At 41.2% G+C, this 20,375-nt stretch overlaps 1 pseudogene; it reads right to left on the bottom strand.

The window, feature by feature from the left end:
- Positions 1-266: 266 nt before the first annotated feature.
- Positions 267-19,718, bottom strand: LOC121852103 (annotated as a pseudogene).
- Between the last annotated feature and the right edge of the window lie 657 nt (positions 19,719-20,375).

The raw sequence follows: 20,375 nt of genomic DNA, 5'->3' as shown, positions 1-20,375 counted from the left end.
CCTCTGGCCTCCGGCTGGGAGTATGGGGAAGAGAAGCCGTGTTTTCAGGAAGGTGCTAAAACCCGGTCCATACCAACAAACCAGTTCATTATTATGTCCCTGAGACCAAAACTCAGGTGCTTTTTATTTCATAAGCATTAATTCCCACACGCTGACTTTGGGAATTGCAGCAGAGCCTCTCTTCGTATTCCCATACACCATTCCAAAGCATTCTTCATAATGGTCATCAGGAGCTTGCCACAGGACTTTGCTGACACACACGCCCATCATGGGGAGTCTTCCCTGTCAGGGGCTGAGCGCGAGCCCAACGGCCATCTGCTCCATAGTGAGTTGGCCGTGAGCTGAGCGGTCCATCTGCCCCGTAGTGAGCCGGCCTGGAGCCCAGAGGTCCATCGGACGTGTAGTGAGCAGAGCGGCCCTCTCCTGTGTAGAGTCCTGGTCCTGCAGCAGGGTAGGGTATCCCAAGGCAGTGGCTGCACTGCTGCTGCTAGTCCCTGTGAGGAAGCCCCCAGCCACTCCTGTGAGTACTGTTCGTGTTCGGAGGCCTGAGGTAAGAGGCAGGCGAGCGAACCAGCCTGGGTGCAGTCTAACGGGTCCGGTCCCAGCAGAACATTCGGAGAAGGATCAGACACCTGCTGCCTGAAGGCCGGTGCCTGGCATTGCTCTGCGATGCTTGGTGAGCGATTGGCTGTCCTGTAGGTTGGAAATTTGAATGTCCTGGCTGAGTGTTGGACTGTATTACTAACTGGCTGTGCGAGTAGGATGGCTGTGGATTGGAGTGAGGATTGTTCAGATGAGCCGGTGGATTGTTCGTATGCAATGCGGAGTTGTTTGCATGAGTAAAATGCCCTGTTTGGCGAGACGTATGGCCGTGGGAGTGGTGGTGCTGGGAACGGTGGTGGCCATGAGAATGAGCGGCCTGCTGAGACACGAGGTGATTGTAGTTTGTTGTGCCGCTTTCTGGAGACAACATTGTCTGTGTGGATGAATCCCCTGTGGTCCACGCCATGTGGATTGGTGATACGCCTGCAAATAGAAAACATACGGAACATTAAGTTAAACGATTCTGCATAACCGTTACATCATAACTTACATTGTAATAAACGAAATAAAAAACCTCTCAACCATGAAAGGTTTTTTTGGGTTAGATCATGTAAATATGCGTCGTTAACGCCCACCACCACCCGACACCGCCAACTATTAAGGGTTGTCACGTAAACAGAACATGCCAATTCGTCACTAGTACAGCACACCGGTGTGTTGGAGAATCAAGCCAAAACATTTCCAACCGGAGTACGACGTTCCGCCAGTAATTACAACTAGCTTCATCAGGCGACAGCCAGATTGTAAATGTTGTAGCTTGGCTCCCCAACACACCGGTGTGCTGTACTAGTGACGAATTGGCATGTTCTGTTTACCTGACAACCCTTACTAATTGGCTGTGTCGGGTGGTGGCGGGATTTAACGACACATTTATATATTTAAGCGATTTAACCCAAATAAACCTCTATTATGGATATTGGTCGCGAAAGCCTACATGTTAAAAACCTCTCAATTCAATTTTTTCAGGACCAAAGTCATTATGAAGACAGTTTATAGGAAGTCATTTGTCAAGTATATTATACAATGCATGGTTCAAAGTCAATCAGCCATGATCTATTCATTGCTGGATGAAGACCTCCCCCACACCATCCCCATTTCACGATCTTGCAATGCAACAATATAGTTCCTGTACATAAGCAACTTTCATCACTCCAACTCGGACAGACATCCTCTTGGGTGTATTCCCTCCTTTGGATGCATCTTTGGTAGTCTCATCCAAGCCCACGAATTTTTCCGAAGTCAATGTTGTCTCTAACTTGTGATCCATATGTACCACTTTCTGCCTCTCGGTGCAATTCGAAGCGTGCACCTCTCCATGCTTCTTTGTGCATTTTTTATATTTTGCTCCATTTTCGGTGCCAATGTTCATGCGCCTAATCCATGTCACAGCAGAAAATATTAAATGATTAAAAACGTTCTTCTTTAGCTACCACCAACCATCGGTTGTATTGTTTTATGGCAAATGGAGCATTGATGCAAGTGTAGTGACGTAGCGCTGACTGTTGAACAGCCAGCAGCAACTGCAGGTGGGCACTGAGTGCACACGCCGCTGAGCATATACGCAGGTGTGCCGGCAGGGCGGAGGAACTGGAGCAAGGGTCATGAGAGACCTCGTGTGGAAGCCCCTGGAACCCTCGACGGTTCGAGAAGGGAGGCGCGGCTCGGGTGGAGCCAAGCTGCACCGAGGGGAATATAAGCAGCAGAGATCGAGAGCTGGGCTGCCGGTTCTGGGATTGGACCCATCTCATCGTCGCAACGTGGAAAGGGTCGTGTCTGGGACGGGGCGCGCGGCAGCGGGGTCGTGTGTGAGAGAGAGAGAGAGGGGGGGCCCGAGTAGTGGCGTGAGGGCGGCAACAACAATGAATAAAAGGGCAGAGCAGTGCCTCCTACGACCACCTCGTCTCCGGCTGATTGTGTGCGCCGCACACCACCCGCACGCACAGACGACACTACACAAGTACCTGGGAGTTGTGGGCGTCATATTCCGTCGTGGGGGCCACGTTGTTGTAATGCCTGCTTCCGTTGTGTCGGTGCTGCGCTGGGGTCTGATCGAGCCCGGTCACTGTGAGAGGAGCCACTTGACCCACCTGGATAAGAAGTAACAGTTTATTCATTAAAGCCAGAGAATCTCTGCATGACTTTTAACTGCACAACAATAAATTAATTTACATCATGGACCTCTTTTGCCAGTACTAAAATATGAGAATAGGTTTTCCACATTTTTCTGGCAACAAAACAGGTGTTAAGATGTTAAAACACCAAACTGAAACCTTTTTACGTGTGCCCATCGGATTCCTCTAGTATAAATATACTGATATCGATTCCTTGCACGCTCAGTGTCAACACACCCTCTCCCCAGTGCCTCTCACATTCTCCCACACCGCTTACATCTGTCTTTCTTGTACATCTCTTTTCCCTCATGTCACGAAGTCCGACACATTTGTTGTTATTGCTGTACAGTTGTTCTGTCCAGCAATATCTCGTCCAAATACAAGTACACCAAAGAGGCAGTGAAAATGATTATGTAATTGCCATGTCTGTGGTCTGCGACTCGAAATGTGTTGGTCACTCTGAGCCCAAGAATAAACCGTTTGGAAGCCCCGAACTACAAGATGCTCGATTGCTGACACAGCACCAAATGGCTGCAGTGTTTTGTATTACAGCAAAAATAATTAGGGCTAGGACTGATTTCACGTTGGAAAAGTTAAGCTTATATATAAGCTCCTAGCTTGGCATTGTCTCATTCTTCACCTGAGGACGGCTGCTTGCGTTGTGGCCGAAACGTCGGGAGAATTGTTTTATTATGTTTTATTTTTATTATTTTATTACTTCCCTTCTACGTGACTTTACCGAAAGAACCAAGAAGATGTTTAGAATGGCATTCATGATTTGTAAGCATAAAAGCTGTGCAGTCTCACATGTGCTCTCCAAAAGTGGAGTGCAACTTTTTCACAATGTACGATATGTTGTCTTGTGCTGCGGCTGATGCACCACCTTGCCTTCTTGAAATTAATACAAGACTCCTACTAAGAGGAAATTTTTCACATCAACAGTGAGTAAGCTGAGGAGTATGACCACAAATAACATTTGATCTGGGAAAGGTATTATTTTAAAGACGTAGGCTTTCGTGACCAATTTTATTCATAATAAAAGTTTTTTTCGGGTTAGATCGCGTAAATATAAATGTGTCGTTAAACCCGTCGCCACCCGACACAGCCAATTAGGAAGGTTTGTCAAGCAAACAAAGCAATTCTTGCTATCTCCTAATGAAGTTGGTTGTAAATCACTTGCAAAACTTCGTACTCAAATTATAAATGTGGTTTACTCTCCAACACCGGTGTGCTGAAGTAGTAACTAATTGGCATGTTTTGTTTACGTGACAAACCTTTCTAATTGGCTGTGTCAGGTGGTGACGAGTTCAACATCACAATTATATTTACGCGATCTAACAAAAAAAACTTTATTATGAATATTTATTTACTTGTGTTACACGAAGACTTACCAGAACTCGATGAAGAGTTTGAAGTTCCAGTCCCAGTGCCCTGGCTCTGATCAATGGCAGGGCTTGTGGACACACTGTTACTTGTGTTTGTTCCTTCATCAGTGGTTTTTTAAAGAAGTTGTGTTGCAGGGCATAAAAAGGAGTTATTCGTGTTTTGGGATCGTAGTCCAACATGCGCAGGATCAGATCTTTAAACTTCAGGTAATCAGCAACTGTGTGCCCAGCCTCTCCATCCTCCGGCCTCCAGGACCACCGCTCTCCACGCCAATGATGTCGTGTAATTTGCGAGACCCAGCTGTCTTGTACTCCTGTGGACACACAAAGAGCAGGATACCCACAAACGAGTCACACTATAACCCGAGATTACAGCGCACGCAGTTTAGACAAGCGTACGATCCCTGTGTATAGTGAAATTTTAACTGGCAAAAATAAACACAATCCCATATCTCTCACAGTGCGCACTTCCCAATGCCTTTCATGAAGGCTTGCCAGATGTGTGAGACGAAGTTGGAATACCTTTTTATACATAGATTTTCCCCCTTACGATACTTAGCAACGTACAATTATATATTACCTTAGGGCTTCATCCTAGGATCACTATTGTTTCATGTGAATGTCTTCCCACTCAGCATCCTCAACTTCCAGCATGATTTAGGCTTCCACATGCACGTTAATGATACCCAGATATTTCTTTATAGTCCCACTTTCAACAACAACTTGTGTTTAATTGACCTGAAAATATTATCGGCTCCATGCGCTTATTAAAAAGTTTAATAAAGATGGAATAAACCTGTATGGATAAATTTTATTGCAGCTTGGAAGTAATAAACGTGGTGCAGTTTGACCCAAAACTCTCAATGAGTATTGTGGTGTCCTGTTGTAACTATGTAACATTTCCAGACTGATGTCCTGTTATATTTTAAAAGGTCAGCACTTAATCTATGCTTTCTTTCATTTGTGACTATTACAATGCAATCAATGCTTCCTGATCTGCCAAGCCATTGAGACTTCCAGAGGCTGAGCATTAAGACTAATCTAAGCAATGTGAGAAAATGCATTTGTATTCCATGGAAACTTTGGATATTGGGATCTAAAACAAGTCCATTGAATAAAAATTAATTTAATCTTCATGTGTACCAAACAGCAATATACCACAATAACTCAAGGCAGGCTTCAGGTTCATATCCTTATATCAGGAACGTTACAGCATTTTGTGCGTATTGTTTATGTACTCCCAACTGATCATTATTAGGGTGCATATTTGTCACTTACTAGCGATGCGACAACACTTATGGAAAGAATGATTAAAATCCCCTTTGAGTACCAATATTTGAAAATCTACGATTTGTTTCATAATTGGCTTCGCATAGGTATAACGTCAATTACTGTGATAACCCTTCACCACCTGCCACCCAGTGCACGAGTCTATTTGGTTTTGCGAGCAAATCGTTTACATTGAAAGGCAAGTAAAATGTTGAAAACGATGGAAAACTTTGGCTGCGAGATTCCGACCAGCACCATGAGGTGTCGGCAAGAGCTTAAGTGTCGCATGAGGACCACGCCCAGCTACTCAAGGAGACGTCATGAGAACAGCCATGCGGGTGAACCGAATCTAATTATTGGAGGTAAATGCCGATTTTATTCGTTGCAATTTGCAGGGTTTAAATAATGTAACAAGGTGAATCTTTTCAATCCTGGGTGAAAATAGGCAATCCTTCCTTAATTATAAAGTTCATGGTGTTGGTTCTAAATTGATATTTGGTATTGTAAAGTTAATCTCTTCTTACCTATGAAATAATTTTTTGTCTGTCTGTGTGTCTGTCTGTGCGGGTACCTTGTGATGCTTTTAACTGACAAACTGTGGGGTTTACATATCAAAAAGAGTGCAAATACCACGCAATATGCCCCGGGACGAAAAATTTCTATTCGTTTTTCCCATCAGTCAAGTTTAAAGTAGTTAAACGAACAATGTATTCTTGTTATACACCGAGGGTGGCGCCAAAGCACGCATCTGCGCACCGCGAGAACGCCGACTCGTGGTGGTTGCCCGAGCAATGCATACTCGATCGGTGGGGGCGGGGGAGTTCAAAATGCCAAAACAACGCCGAGGTAAATTCTTCAGTGTCATGTCCTCTACTCCCCCCCACCCCAATGTCTGCACTCCACGGGACTAGATCTCACCACGGCACTCTGTGAAGTTAGTAAATACTGCTATAGAGTCGATAGATACCTTTATAGAGTCGGTAGATACTACTACAGTCAGTAGATACTACTGTAGAGTAGGTAGATACTAATTCTAGATTTGAAGCTTTCGTGACTGCAAGGATTTATATTCTTAGGTTTTTTTCGGTAAAGTCACGTAGGTAAAACATCAAAATTAATGAAAATAAAATTTTATTACTGTAGTTAATCATTACTACTATTGAGTTGATATACTACTATAGAGTTAGTATATACTACTAGTCAGTATATACTGCTGTGGAGTTAGTAGAAACTGCTATCGAGTCGGTACATACTACTATGGAGTTAGTAGATACTACTATAGTCAGTATATACTACTGTAGAGTTAGTAGATAGTGCTATTATAGAGTCGGTAGATACGACTACAGTCCGTAGATACGACTGTAGAGTCACTAGATACTACTATAGAGTCAGTAGTTTGACTATAGGGTCTGTACATATGACTGTAGAGTCGATAGATACGACTATAGAGTCAGTAGATACTGCTGTAGGGTTGTAGATACAAATGCAGAGTCGGTAAATGCTACTGTAGAGTCAGTAGATACTGCTATTGCCAGCAGCTACTGCTATACAGTCAGCAGATACTACTATAGTTAGTAATTACTACTATAGTCAGTAGATACTACTGCGGTCAGTAGATACTACTACTACAGTCAGCTGATACTATCGTCAGTAGACACTACTATAGTCAGTAGATACAACTGTAGAGCCAGATAATATTATAGTCATTAGATACTATTCACTCTATTGCATGTAGGGTGCGTAGTTATATAAATTACTTGAGGGTACGGCATAAGATACGATTTAGTCTCATTGTATAAAGGTATAAAAAAGTTAGTTTCTTACAATATTTGAGTAAGGTCATTTGAAAATAGTGTTAGTTGTTTACATTATTGTAACTAAATCATGGATTAACGAGATTTAAAGCAAGTATTTTATGTTAAGGTTCTAGTTAAGCAATAATTTATAAGATTACTTAAATTAGCACAGTGGGGATTAGCACTTGAGGATTTAGTGAAGGTTGATTGAAGATATTGTTGTAGATCCTTGTTATTAAATGATGCATTGATTGAACCAGATCAAATGTAGAGTACTCAGTCTATCTATAGGCACGAAGTTGATTTAGTTTTTGATCATTTTTTGTTCCCTTATTATAAACTAGCAGGAAGTACCTGGCGTTGCCCGGGGAAAAATATATTTCAAAACTTGTCTTCTTTAAAAACATAACATATACAAATACAAAGTTATTGTGAAAGCCCGGGATTCCATTTGTCTGTCCATTTGTCCATCAACAAGATTATAACAGGCTTGCAGAAGTCTTGAATCAAAAAGTAATAGAAAGTGGGGGGTAAATAGTTTATCTAAACGGTTTACGAAAATTGTCAACCCCCCCCACCCCACCGAAATAAATATTTTAACCCCCCCATAGGCATATATACCTACACACCCTACATACAATAGATAGAGTAGTATCTAGTGACTCTGTAGTAGTATATGGCTCTACAGTAGTATCTACTGACTGTATAGTAGTATCTATTGACTGTAGTAGCATCTACTGACCCTAGTAGTATTTACTGACTCTATAGTGGTATCCGACTATGGTAGTATCTGCTGACTCTCGCAGTATCTACTGACTCTATAGTAGTAACTACTGACTCTACAGTAGTATTTAATGACTATAGTAGTATCTCAATTGATAGTAGTATCTATTTACTCTACAGTAGTATCCACTGATTATAGAAGTAACTACTAACTCGATAGTAGTATCTGGTGACTCTATAGTAGGATCTGCCAGACTCTATAGCAGTATCTGGTGACTATAGCAGTATCTACCGACTGCAGCAGTATCTACTGACTGTAGTATTATCTACTGACTCTATAGTAGTATCTACCGACTTTATAGTAGTACTCTATGGTTCTTTCGGTAAAGTCACATAGGTAGAAAAATAATAGATCACGACGTTTCGATTGCAACACAAGCAATCGTCATCAGGTGGCACAACTACAGCAAGAAAAAACTGAAGTAGGCTCGTCTACTTGACTTTACCGAAAGAACCAAAGAGTATAAATTCCTGCAGTCACGAAAGCTTCAAATCAAGATTTATAGTAGTAACTACTAACTCTACAGTAGTATCTACCGACTGCAGTAATATTTACTGACCGTAGTAGTATCTACTGACAGTAATAGTGTCTACTAACTATACAGTAGTATTTACTGACCGCAGTAGTATCTACTGACTGTAATAGTGTAGTGGGTACAAACTGGAGGCAACACGTTTATTACGCAACAACCCAGCCAAGGACCTCGGATCTGGCTCCGGCTCCTAGGTTTTCAGGGTGGCCTTCAATCTTCAAGTGGATGACAACTGCCAGTCCCGTTCAGGGGTCCGGCTTCTATGCCCAGTCCAGGCTCACTCTGCCCCAAGCCACTCCTCCCATCTGGAACCTTCCAGAGTGACCTGGAGTGTGATGTCATCCCCCAGCCCCCTCTTGGGGTCTGGGGTCTGCACCTCCGGTCACGATGCTCCCTGGGGGTTACCTCGACCCAACGGCCCGACTTCATCTAAACTATCGGGCTCAGCCTCTCTTCCGCCCCTGTTGACACGGGGCCATTACTACAGGCTACAAGTAGTGGCAATCGCACACAGCACTCAACAATGCCGATAGAATAGTGTCTCCTGACCTGACTCTGAAGCAGTATATCCTGACTATAGTGGTATCTATTGACTGAAGTATTATATTCCAACTCTGCAGTAGCATCTGCCGACTCTGCAGTAGCATCTGCCGACTTGATCAGTATATACTGACTATAGTAGTATCTACTGACTGTATAATAGTATATATCGCCTCTATAGCAGTATCTACTAACTATAGTAGTGTAGTGTAATAACATGGGCTGATGACAGGAAGGGATGATGACAGCAGGGGGCAGTACACATGTCAGCAGGAGGAGATCAAAAGGGAAGCCCAGGACAGGGGTCCATCTGGAAGCCGAGAACCCACTAGTAGGTTCTAGAAGGGGGGCGTGGCTAGGGAGAGGCGAGGCTACGCCAGGAGGATAAGAGGGGGCCCGGGATGGGGGTTCGGGGCTGTTGTTGGGAGTGGACCCCCCCCCCCTCGCAGTGTAGCTGTTGGTCACCTTCGTCGCTGCTCATAGTATATATGGACTCGATAGCAGTATCTACTAACTTCACAGAGTGCCGTAGTGAGGCCTAGTCCTGCAGAGTGTCGCCGACCTCAGCTAGATTGCCCAGGCGGCCGAGGTGGCACCTTGGCCGGCTGGGCTGCTAGCCCCCCGACCATCCCCCACCCGCTCTACAGTAGTATCTATGGACTATAGTAGTATCTACCAACTCTATAGCAGTAACTGCACACATTGGGGTGGGGGGGGGGGAGAAGACGACATTACACTGAAAAATTTACCTCAGCCCTATTTTTTGCATTTTTAACACGATTTGAAAATGTTCCCCGTCCCCACCGAGTCAGTGTTCTCACGCATGCGCAGATGTGTGCTTTGGCGCCGCCCTCAGCGTATAAACAGAATACATTGTTAATTTAACTACTTTAAACTTACGGATGGTAAAAATGAATAGCGCTTTTTCATCCCGGGGCTTATTGCGTGGTATCTGGGTACTTTTTTGAGGTACCCGTGCAGACAGACACAGACAGACAAAAAAAATTACTTGTATAGATAAGATATATATTTTAACACACTCCACTGCATATAATTAAGGATAACCTGTTTTCACAAATTTTATAAATGTACCTTGTTACACGATTTTAAACTTGACAACCAATCCATCAGTAAGTAATTGTAATGCAACAATCCGGTTCACCAGCATGCCTGTCCCAATGACTTCAGGACACCTGCTTTAGGATAAGGAGCATTTATACAAGATCCAAGCTCTTACCCGACACTCTAAGATGCATGTCGAAATTTCCAGTAAAAACATTTTTCAGAATTGAAAAAAAAAATCTTTCTTTTCAATGTAAGCAGTTTTTGGGGAAAAAAATCAATTGGTACATTTTGCCACGTAACTTCAATTTGTTTGACTCGTCTGGCAGTGGAGGGTTATAGCACAAATTTACCTCTATGATCTGAACCCAAAGAATCCAACTATAAATCATAATACTCCATATGAAATTACACAATGGTATAGAAATATGTATTTCACCCATTGTACAAAAGAGAATAATCAGCAACAGAATGGCAATAATTATCTGACCCTTTTGCTGTCTTTAGTTTTCTTGACAGTCCAGGACCCATCCGAGAGCCTTTCAAAATACTTCCGGGCTTTGGGTGCCTGTTCCAACATGTGTGTAGGTGGCAGGCCCAGAACCTCCACAATCTTATTCATCTGGTCAACCTATAAAAGCAACAACATAATATTCAGGGCACATGCTTTCATGCTGAAGTCACTTAATATTATCCAAAACAATGAACTTGGTCTTGAAGTCATCCAACCTTCACAACTACATTCCACACAATAAAATAAAATAACTATTCTGAGTGGAGATAACACTAAGGGATAATTTGCCATCCTGAATAACCAAAGATATCTGATTTTAAAAACTCTTAATTGAGTGTAGTTATTTTCTTGTTTTTTTGCTATACACAGCATGATGCTGGAGCATAGCTGTGATAATCCAAGGCCGATATAATCGTCATTGAGGATGTGATCATTACACTTAAAATATGATTCCGGCAATGTTAAAAGCATCCTCTAAATAGCTTTCACTACCCGCAGTGAAAAATATTTAGAAAAACCTTCACGGAACCTGTGGTGGTAGTGAAATGTAATTCTGCACATGGATTTTAGCTGCATAAGATATCAAATACTGTGTAAATAAGCACAAAAAGCCACCATTTACTAAAAATATAAACAATGCAAAAAATAAAAATTTCACACTGAATTATACACTAAATATCGAAGACTGCTGATGCTGTTGTGCAAACAATATTGCTTACATTTATATCACATAATTAATCAACAATGCTAACGTGTCATTTTGTACTTGTTTTGTAGATTCCAAACATCATATAGCACAGCAATTAAGCGATGTGGATGTTGCTGACATTACCTCATTGGAGCCACTGAAGAGCGGCTCCCCGTGTGCATCTCCACCAGAATGCAGCCCAGTGACCACATGTCAATGGCGAGATCATAGGGGATTCCCAGCAGGACTTCAGGAGAGCGGTAAAACCGACTTTGAATATACTGGTAAATCTGAAAACACACGACGAACCCCCTTTTAAATGCTGAACGCGCTTAAAAACACAATAATTTAGTTGTCCGATTTCTCACATGAATAATGGAGAAAAAAAAACCCACAGCAAAACTCCTTTCATCTGTGGTTTCTTTACAACTCCAAATATCCATGGGATTAAGTGCTCGGGGTCAGCAAGCTCTCAAAGAAGATTTTTTTGTTTTTGACCAAAATAGTTTGCGAGCCACATCCCACAGAGCCACTTGTACACAAACACAGCAGCAGGTATGCAGCAGACGATAAAACACATTCTCACTTAAATAAACTAAATAGGTAACGGAATAAACTGCGTCTATTTCGTTTATTTCCCCCTTATTCTTTAAACACAGTAGGACTGTACATTGTTGTCACCAAGACATTCCATGATTACCTATTTCATCACTAATTTTTACATTAAATTATGTTTAAGATTTATGTAAAAAAAAACGCTGCCCGAATAGGGGCAGCCAAAGAGCCACAAGGGGAAGCCAAAGAGCCGCTTGTGGCTCCGGAGCCGCAGGTTGCCGACTCAGGGAGGTTAGGTCAAATCGACAATCATACACAGATGGGAACTTTTATTTCTTTCCATTCCGTAGATGAGGGAGGATACAGCCGTTAAATTCATCATATAATCTGCGAGTACGCAGATAAAATGCACGATGGTGACTAAGATGATGAACACATGAAGATAACCATAGCTTCACCGTCGTTTCCGCTACCACTGCATGAAGAAGATAACAGTGGCCAATGTTTATTTTATAGTTCTGAAAGGATACTTTAGTTTAATGGCATGACCAATCGCAGAGAAAAATAAATGCGAAAATATAACTCTTCCTCAAGTGTAGCAACTTATCACTTTCATCGCATGTGGTTGTGCGAATCTGAACCATGAGCTCAGCTATGCTGGCGAAGGTTGGACAAGAATTCGATTTAGAAATAATGCATATTTTAGTTATGTTAACACAACGAGAAATGATATGTATTGTGTTACACGAATGCCGCTACAAGTGGATTGTATATTAATAAAGTGTAAGGTAGTGTAGCAGGAAATATAATTTTGATCAAATTATTTTAATAGGCTTAGTTTATTGAAATAGTTAAAATCAAACTAAATAAAGCAGCATAATAATACAAAGTTACTTGGTTAACTTAATGGTTTAAAGAAATTATTTATATAACTGCATATTTTCATCATCACCATCCATGGCCATAGGTGTCCACTGCACATTTCGTCATGTTTCCTCTGTCTTCCGCCAATAAACTGCACATTTTATATTTTTTATATCCAAGTAGAGCTACGTACCCTTTGTCCAAGCTGACACGAAGAGCCAAAGTCGACAATCTTGATGGCACTGCGTTTGGGGTTGCACAGGAGGATGTTCTCTGGCTTCAGGTCACAGTGAATGATGCTCAGTTCAGGTGTGGCCAGGAAGAGTAGCGCTGTGCACATCTGCTGTGCGAACTTGCGCGTCAGGTTGAGTGACACTCCACGGAAGTTGGTGTTTCGCAGCAGGTCATAAAGATTATATGACAAGAGCTCAAACACCAGACACAGGTGGTTCCGGAACATGAAGTGGCGTTTCAGGTGCACTGGTCAAAGAATGAAAATGTTATACAATGTTATGAAAATTTTATCAGGTTTACTTAAAAACCGCAATGTAAATAATCGTACAGGTATACTCATAAAAGGATCCTGAAATGGGCAAAATTGTGAAAAATATTGATGCTTATAGCAGGACATGTGCTGTGTACAGGGATAAATACATACATGACCACACAATGTCAAGAACTGGGACAGGAAATTAATCCTTTTACAGCCACGTTTTTGAATGTTATGTCATCCTGCAGATGCTTAATTTATAAAAATGAAAAATTAAATATGTAAACTAGGCCAATTCAATTTTTGGTAACATTCCAGAATTAATACACTCGGACAATGGACATGATCTAACAGAGGTTAACGGTTCATTTCCAGTGGCCGTCATTGATTTTTACTGCGGCTATGATAACCATGAAAACACATGGTGGCTGCTTCCCAATGGACACATGAAGAGTAGGCCAATGTGTGCTGGCATCATGGTCCAAATTTTAGAAATTCGGCAATTTATAAAGTATCTAATTGAGATTATACATAGCAACCATTCCCTAGACAGGCAGACTAATGCCCCAGCTGATTCTTGCAAATGAGACTAGCCCAGTCTCTTGAATTATCACCTGGTTAAACAAAATAAACGTGTAAACTAAACTTGACCATGGTGCTTACGTGCTATTTCCCCCCCTAAACTTGCCACTAGCAGGCAGCATGCATATGCTGGCCTCAAAACAAAACCTCCATTTGGTCACGTGAAATATCGAGAACGGCCAGCAAGAGGGCATCGCCGCCAGTTCCCAAGAATAGACATGAGCGGCTCATAAAGGTCAAAAAGGCATTGGCTGGTAAACCCAGGAACAACCAAGGAAATGTTCTTGGAATGGAAATACATGCGGTCCCCACTGTTACGATGTTACAACACGTTCCTGGAAACCCCGTCGTAAATCGGATCGTTGGAAATCGGGACCCTATTTTCCAATAGACAGTAGAAACAGTAGAAACATCACTTGTCGATGTGCTTTTCCTTTAAATCGACCATATTTAAGAGGGTTAAGTAGCTCAAAATCCTGAAAAACGCTTGAGAATAACACTAGCTCCACGTCAAGTCACATTGGAAACCAGACCGACGGACTTTTCAAATGTGTTCGGAGTCATGTTGGAAGATGCGTCATAACTCAAGTTTCTGCGTCGAAAATCGATCCAAGGTGGCATTATATGTCGTAAATGTGGATCGTCGCAAATCTAACGGTCGTAAATCGAAGACTGCCTGTACACTGAAATGTGGTGACACTAACATATCCTCGACTTGAAGATGCAGTGGTGGTTGTGACGAGTCAAACTGGACGGCAACCGTGATGGTACATTTTTTTTGTTTGGCATCACAAAGAGTCAAGTGACAATCATATAGATAGTGTCAGGCATACATGTCTAGTGTTAACATGACTTTAATAAATAATGTTAATAGGTCCCTAAATCAAGCAATAATTTTCAATATTACACCGAGTGAAGACTTATACCATACATAAAATACAATTAACATGTTTTTTAATTATGCTGCAGTCAGGATGAGTTTGGTATTTAAAAGTTAAAAATAAATTCATATTTCCAAAGATAAGATCTTTTTCAGCTATTTAGATATTTTACATTGTTGTATAAAATCCATACAAAGTGAAATCACTCGACGTCACACTTTGGAATGATGGAAAGAAAACATTTGGATTGTCCAAAATTTCATACCTTGGCCCAATTTTTCGAATTAATCCGAAATTGGGAGCACATCCTTATGCTGTATAATGATCAATGCCAAACTACTACAAGATATCTCAATTGAGATGCACGCTCACCTATGTAGTACTTCATGTCCGTGTCGTGCTTGTTCATCAGTTCCAGCAGTCGCACCTCGATCTGCGCTTGGTTCAAAAAGGCCTTCTTGTTTTTAATGATCTTGATTGCTACCCATTCCTGTTCCTGGTGATCATACGCTTTTACAACCTACAAAAAAACAAAAAGCATCAGTTAATATATTAAATGTATAATATCGTACACTGTTATAAATATATTCAAGGCACACAAAAAATCCTATCCTGCTAAAGAAAGGAATGAATATTCATTCTGAGGTAAAGGCATAGCTTTAATAATGATTTGATGTTTCTTCTTGGTTCTTTCGGTAAAGTCACGTAGAAGGGAAGTAATAAAATAATAAAAATAAAACATAATAAAATAAACTTATATTATTTTATTATGTTTTATTTTTATTATTTTATTACTTCCCTTCTACGTGACTTTACCGAAAGAACCAAGAAGATGAATCCCTGCAGTCACGAAAGCTTTAAATATAAATTAATTTGATGTTTCTTTGCAATCAATGGTGACCAGCTGAATGCTGGACTGAAACTCTTTGAGCACTCTGATCTCAGTCAACCAGCCATCTCGTATATTTAGATTTTTTTTAAATGTGAATTAAATATTCCAAAACACCAAATGTGGATAAAAAAAGCATTACCATTTATTGTACTGACAGCCCATCTATTGTATATGTATAGTCATATAATTGTGTATAGTTATATAATTACATGTGTATGAATAAATAAAACCGTGATACATTTTTCCTGCATAATACAATAATAATCAAATGTATCATTTTACCAGAAAAATGTATGGCTGTTAATGTATTAACATGTGGAAATGGTAACACAATTAATTGAATTCTTATCCATGTAGAAAACAAGATCTATAAATTAACTACAAAAGATGGATAGAGGGTTCTTCCTTCATCATTCTGTATAAAGTTTTGCTGGCTGGATGGCACATGGGCATATGCTCAGGCGTCACATCCCCTCACCATGGAGCCGGGTTCGTGCGTGATGACATCATGTCTCCCCTCCCACCCAAACCGTGCTAATTTATAAATAAAATGTGATTGAAATGTAATATTACTCTCCATATAAAATAGCATGTTTAGAAAACACAGCAATTCACAGTCCTTTGTCCATGCAATGCTGGATTATGTCTTCCCCTTGCCATGTTGGTCATGGGAGTTATTTAACCATACTTCACTATGCTGCTCAGTGTGGGCTGATGAACGGAGAGCGCAGGAATGGTTCAGATATCACACCGCCACTAATATTAGCTGTTGTACAAAATCACACCCAGGTAATTGGTTTCAGAGAATAGTCCACTAACCACTACGCCACCATTCCCAAGGGCTATAAATGACGTTTTAAAAGAGTAACTAACTCTACACACTACACTTATAAATGTATCGATTTTTACAAGCGGTTAATTTTAAACATGTTAAAACAAAGTAAAGTACAGCCAGTAAAAGAGCTCTGCAAATGTAACATTATTGTACGGCATCAACATTCCAAACCACATCATATGCACTACCTGTCCAAATGAGCCTTTGCCAATGAGAGAATCTATCTCATAGCGGTCCATCCACTTCTCCCCATTCTTCACGATGTAATCGTAGTTGTCATCATCGTAGCCATCGTTGTACACCTTGCGCTCTTTCTTATGGCTCGAGTCTTCCCCTTGCTGCTGCTGGGCTCGCCGTTTTTTCTTTGCATAGTATACCTGCCGAATAAGTGTGGGGAAGAATGTATAAAGTTAACTGTTGAAAGCTGCATATATGTGGTAACTTCTTTTGCACCGTACGTAGCCAACCGTGCTAAATCAGGTGTGAAATACTTACCAAAGCTAATACTTGCCAAAGCCCACACAAACTATTCAGGATGAAGAGCAACACATTTGTCTTACAAACTATTGTTATTGTGTTTACAATGAAGATGCTCGTAAGCCCCAACAATACATCATGGGACCTCCTTTGCCAGTACCAAAATATGATAATAGTTTTGCCTTTTCTTCTGGCAACAAAACAGGTGTTAAGATGTTAAAACACCAAACCGAAACCTTTTACAAGGAATCATGTCTGCATTAACCACAATGCTTGTGGTCATAATGCAAACGAAAAAAACTGATAATATATGCATTGCCATTGAAACTGATTGGTCCACACCAGAGACAGCTTTCTTTTGAGCCTCATCTCAAACGGTGTTAGACCAGAGGATGCCAAAAGGCGTACAGCCCAAAGACAATCACTATCAGAGTAATGAGAGCTCAAGGACAATGCATATATTATCAAAGTACGTTTTTGTTTGCATTCTGACCACAAGCATTGTGGTTAATGCAGACATGATTCCTTGTAAAAGGTTTCAGTTTGGTGTTTAACATCTTAACACCTGTTTTGTTGCCAGAAAAAAGGGTGAAAACCTATTATCAGCCCCAACAATGTCTATATGGAACATAATATATTATGCAGTCATTTTAAAACTCCCGAGATTATAATAGCAATTATGGATAATACACATTTTGGGATTTTCTTTTAAAATGAATTTAGAACAGCCCAAGATTAATTCGATTTTTTTAAATAATGCGCACCTCTACTTTCCCTCCCCCCAAGCTGAAATTAACCCCAAGATGCCACAAGCCACTTGGCTCCAGCACAAGAACTTCTCACTCCGTCTCTATGGTGGGCTTTCTCTCAGGCGCTGCTCCTTTGTCTTGGCCATGATCCCCTCTTAGTGATGCGTCCTGCACAAGTCCACTTACATTGGTTTTTAAAAGTCAATGTCTAAAAAAATTATCTTAACTTTTGGGACTGCTCAAGTGAGGAAGGAGGCTGAAGAAGGAAGACATCTATTTCTATCCTACTACAGCCCCGTACAAGACTTATAATAGCATAAACAAACAATCCTTACCTCATTAATGTGTTTGTATGTCTTTATAAGGTCGACGGACAGTTTTCTCAGAGGTGCTGTGGTTGGGTCACGGAACTTAAGAGGGATTCTTCGCTGCAGGATTGTCATGTCTGGAAGCAGCTGCAGGAAAAAAGTAGGAAACGGGTATCAGTATGTACACTCTTGCCATGTCAAAACTTAAATTCTATTAAGTTTTGATTTAAAACTTTCGTGACTGCAGGAATTCATATTCTTTGGTTCTGTGGTAAAGTCACGTAGATAAAAAAAAATAAAAGCAAAAAACCTACGACGTTTCGATTGCAACAGAAGCGGTCTTCATCAGGTGGAGAGAAAAGAGGGGGCAAGCCTCCAAATGTAACTGCTTATAAGGGCTTCCAAAGTTGTGAGTGGGCAGAGGACTAGAGTTGCGAGGCAGAAGCAAGGAAAGCTGTGTGGCGTAAACAGCATGGGCGGGCAGCCAATGCTAATGTAGACAATGGGGGGAGGGAGGGGGTAGAGATAGGGTGAGAGAGAGGGAGGTGGGTAAGAGATAGGGGGAGTAAAGCGCGAGCTTTATAAGCAGTTGCATTTGGAGGCTTGCCCCCTCTTTTCTCTCCGCCTGATGAAGACCGCTTGTGTTGCAATCAAAACGTCGTGGGTTTTTTGCTTTTATTTCTAATTATTTTTCTTTTTTTCTATTTACGTGACTTTACCGAAAGAATCAAAGAATATTAATTCTAATAATTCACGAGGAAATGTTTTTTTTTTTATAATTTACTCTCTGATGATTAAGTAGCATGAATAATATAACAAATAACACCTAGGCATTGAAATGTGAGGAAAGGGAAACGTCACACTTTGAATGTGTGCTAAGAATTGAGTCATGCATGTACTCAAAAAGGTACTAAAACGAACACTTAATTGATATGCACAGCTTCCAATGAAAATACTAGCCTACATGCACAGGTTCACAGTTCAACACGTAGGTTGTTCCAGCAGGGGGAAACACACGCATGCTCTTTTTTTAACCAAGTCAGATGAAGTGTCTCCTCTATGCTCAAACTAGTGTGGAGTCGTACTCTATTTGTTGAGCTTGGTACATAATAGTGATGGGAGGCTAACACAGTGGAAAATGTATTTTCAACAAACAAATAGCAGTTCAACATTCAGGCCGTTGTGAGAAGAGTCTCTCAAGCAGTGGATGCTCAATTTTAAATGAGCAAATCCACCGTTTCAGTTGGCACCAGTCCCATCCTCACACGTTTCATTCTCACAAAATGTCCAATTGCTCAAAAGATACCTGCTACATACTAAATGATGATGTAAATGCAACTACCATTCACAGATAATATTATGCTTGCTTACCAAGGAGGGTCCTTCCAAGTTTTTCAAAGAGGTGTCTATGTTGCTAATTTGAGTATTTTTAAGGTAACTTTTCAGCATTGGGATGTTTGGCCAATACAGGTTACATCGTAGGTGTGTTTTATCTATAACAGGAAGCTGGACAACCCATAGAAAACCCATGAAGAACGGGCGAGAACATACAAACTCCATACAGAAAGGCGCCCAAGTCAGGAATCGAACCCAGGAATTTCTTGCTGTGCTACCCTGCCACCATCTGTCTTAACTGGAAAAAGTAATATAGCAAGCATGCTGACAAGAGCGAGTACCTGCGCTTGAGCCATGGGCTGATCGCTGAACTGCTGTTGAGGAGAAAACGACATGCTGTCAGCAGCGAGCGGGAAGGTGGTGGACAGATGCAAGGACGAGTGTTTGCATGCTGCTTCCTCTATACCTGAAACACACAAAAACACATGGCCTTCAACAAAAAGTACACATTAAAGTCAAAGACAACCCAGGTCAAAGAGTGAGGAAAAAAATGCAATTTGCTTGAGCGTTTCTTTGTTCAAGCTTTCGCCATGCACAGTTGTGCACATCTTCAGGAGTCAATTACAATATGCAAGTCTCTGCTTAACGTGCGATCGCTCAATGCGTTTTATCTTCAATGCGATTCTTCCATTAGCGAATACTTTACGCACTGTGGAACGAACACCATTACAACGCGATTTCTGAGTGGTCGATGACAAACTACTTTCTTGAGCTGCAGGGCTGAGCGGTGCGATACAGTATGGAGAATGAAACAGGAATGCGACAGTATACACCCAGTTATTTGTCCCGCCATCTTTCTGTAAGCATACATCGTATCTTGCAAAACTTTATCGTTACATTATTTATGGGGAAATTATTTTCGCTGAAATGCAACACTTTTCAGGAACGCATCTACCACGTTAAACGCAGCTGCACATGGTGAAAACTTGGGAGGATAAATATTCAGCTGGAAAATCACAATTCAGTTAGTGAGAATCTGTTTTCCCCTTTTTTCTGGCAACAGTTTGGTGTTAAAACACCAACTTTTTACAAGGAATCATGTTTGCATTAACCACAATACTTG

This window comes from Callorhinchus milii, unplaced genomic scaffold, assembly GCF_018977255.1.
Source record: "Callorhinchus milii isolate IMCB2004 unplaced genomic scaffold, IMCB_Cmil_1.0 Scaffold413, whole genome shotgun sequence".
Lineage (NCBI taxonomy): Eukaryota > Metazoa > Chordata > Chondrichthyes > Chimaeriformes > Callorhinchidae > Callorhinchus > Callorhinchus milii.
Note: the sequence above shows the minus strand (reverse complement) of the source record. Positions and strands in the feature narration are given on the sequence as shown.